Consider the following 3,174-nt stretch of genomic DNA (forward strand, 5'->3'; position numbering starts at 1 on the left):
GATGGCGGGGGTCAGGCGGTACGATTACGTACTGATTGTAATACACACATCCGGTATAGCTATCGCAAAAAGAATTGCAGTGGTCAGAGCGATAATGCAGTGACTGAGCGTTAACTAAAGCTTACTTTTAACAAAAGTGTAGCTAACACATTCGACAAGGTGACCGCTAACAAATTATTTAGACTAACCAAATGATCTAATTCATTGGTGCCTGTTGTAGGATTTTTTTGTTTTGTTACAAATATAAAAAGCGTGCGCCATTGCTATTAAGCGCTGGTATTTGAACGCGCCAGTACGCAGGCCTAAATTTAAGGCTTCAAGGTTAGCGTGATTGGCGATTCTATAGCGACGATTTCGGTTACAATAAAAAAGGAAAGGGCAGCAAATATATCCCACAGTCATATCTCTTGGCGGTGGATTTATGAATAGTCGCAAGGACAACATAAAGTCTGTGCGAGAAAGTAGGTGGTAAATCATCGCCACTTGATCTGTTTTTCTAATTTCTCATATTTGTTTAAAGTTTGCTTTGCAATCGCACCACTGCCCTTGGGGAACAGCAGCATTTCGAATTTTCATTTGTATTTTGATTTGAATGTCGGTTAAAACTACTAAGTGTTTTTTTTTATAATTTCGGTGATAATTCAACTCATCGGATCGGTTCGCTACGTGATTTTGTCGAACCGTAACCGAACCGGTATTTTTGTCGGTTCGACACACTGGTGTAAACTACTGCCAAAGATTCGTTCCCTCCGTAGAGTTAGTTGGACTGGCGTTCGCCACTGCGTCAACCGCTGGCAATCTTTGTCCATAGTGCTCCAAATTCTATTTCATGTAGCAGCGTGTCCTGGTGTGTGCGTGCGGGAAATGTGCGTGGATTTGAAGCTACTGCACTTGTTTCCCACTTATATACTTCGCCAACAATGAGAGAGAGAGAGAGAGAGAGAGAGAGAGAGAGAGAGAGAGAGAGAGAGAGAGAGAGAGAGAGTAAACGTTTATTAATACGACCCCTGTCCGGGTCCGCGCTCTAGGAGGTTGAGATCAAATGACCTCCCCCCTGATGGTGAGCAGGTGCTGAAGGGGAGTTGTCCACGAAGAGGTCGTCTTGCCGAGGTGGGCAACCCAGGCCTCTCAGGAGGAAATGGGATGAGGTAGTGAGTGACGTTGCGGTGTGTGGGCTCTGGGACAGGTACAGTAAGTGTGTGTGAGTGTGGGTATGGAGCCGCACACTTTGCAATGTGGTCTGCTTGGATTGTTCTGTATTTGATGCAGAGTGTAGTCGTTTGGTACGGAGTGTGTTTGTGCTTGCCTTAGGAGTGTCGTGTACTTGCTCGGAAGAGAATCAGGTGGTCTGAGGAGCTCTGTGTGGTCTATTCTGAGTGTTTTCATATACGCTCTTCGTTCCTGATGGCGCTCTTTCCTGTCCTCTGCCGGGAAGTAGGTCTCGGGCGAGGCCTGGGAAGTTGCGGAGCACCAAGCCGTTGAGTCTTTATCGTGGACGCGAGCATTGCTTAAGGAAAAAGAAAGTCCTGGGGTCCATTCTAAAGTGATTGAAATATGAGGATGGCGCTGTCCATACTCAGCTAGCGCAGCTCGTATATTTGGAGGCAGTTCATTGCGAAGGAAAGCCCCCAGGGCTGCTTGGGAGTCAGAGCGAATGACAATGCGCTGAATGTACTCTTTGACAAGCCACCCCAGAAACAATTGCAAAACTTCTGTTTCGTTCGCAGCGTCAGTCCTGCAATATAGGGAACACATTTTTTCGTCGCAAATATGGCACCATGCGTTCGTCGCTGGTATCATGACTTGTGGCGTGCCGACTGTATCAATAAAAAACGAAATTCCTCTATCAATTCATAAGTTCTGGAGATTGCTTCCAGCCCGCTTTGTTTCTGAAGCTGGAATCAGAAAAACTCCGCCATAAGACTTTGCTGATGAGAGATAACGGGGTTTTGCATTTAGGTTTTGTAGCTTGTGAGGCCCAGAAAAAAGTCAATCATCGCTCGTAGTATCCCTTCCGAAAATGTGGGCAAATATCCGCTAGGCAGTTCTGTAGGACACACGAAACGAGCGCAACCAACACAGGTCAATGGCCAATACGCAATCAGGGAACCAATAGTTAGCTTTCCCACCTAATGAGACCTAAGTCACTGTTCTTAATATTCAGCGTTTTCAACCAAGATCGCGAAATTACCGGAAAGTTCCTCGCTACTTTGCGCACCGATCTGTATTTTCCAACTTGCAACATTGCGCACCACGGTCGCGACGTCACATCATGCGTGTGTATTCTGCGTTTTCCAGAACTTGCAAGGGGTGCAAATATTAGGTACGCATCCCATACTACACCGATCACATAGCTATGCTCATCGCGGTTGACCCCAATACGCAAGTACGGTCCCCGTTCAGGCGTTGACGCGTCAAGACCACACCTGATGAGTCCACATCGTCAGCCGATTGGACTAATCGGGTGACGATGAGGAGCACGGGATCGTAACTGAGCAAGAGAACACTAGGGAAGTAACGCTGCCCATGGTCATCACCGAATTCATTGGCCAAAAATAAAATCCCACCCCTCCCACTATGTGAAGCGAGAACTCCAGTGAAGCTGGCTCTCAGGTTGAATTTGCTATGTTGAAGATTAGGTATATTGGGATTGGCTACATTTAACGATAGGGACAGCGACCTGATCTCTACGCTAGAGGTTAAGGACACACACGATCGGTGGTTAGAGACAATAACGTTTTATCGCAGCGCGGCTACGTCAATCACAGTGACGGATTTAGTGGGGCGCACAGGTGGCCGCAGAAAAGAGATGGCACTGCGCAGTGTCAACGGGGAGAGAGACGCCACGCGTAGCGAGCAGTAGACACTACTCGGGAAATAGGCAGCGGCGGTGAAGAGGAGCGTAAAGTGGGGCCGTAGCCATATACTACGCTCCATAGATCGCCGTGCTTCACTGTACAACCTCGATGTGGGAATGTGAGCTTTCGAAGATCAAACATACCGTTTTTTTTTGTTGTTGTCTTCACCTTTGCTAGAAATTCTTTGCTCCAAAGACATTACTTTAAGGGGAGTACAAGCCATCTTATGTTAATCCTGCAATGTCCAAACATTGAAAGCAATAGATAAAAATTTAATGCAGTATTACAATATCATTTGTGTCTCAATATAATAAAA

The sequence above is a fragment of the Haemaphysalis longicornis genome, unplaced genomic scaffold, assembly GCF_048455015.1.
Source record: "Haemaphysalis longicornis isolate Haplotype H1 unplaced genomic scaffold, Haemaphysalis longicornis Haplotype H1 scaffold_3, whole genome shotgun sequence".
Taxonomy (NCBI): domain Eukaryota; kingdom Metazoa; phylum Arthropoda; class Arachnida; order Ixodida; family Ixodidae; genus Haemaphysalis; species Haemaphysalis longicornis.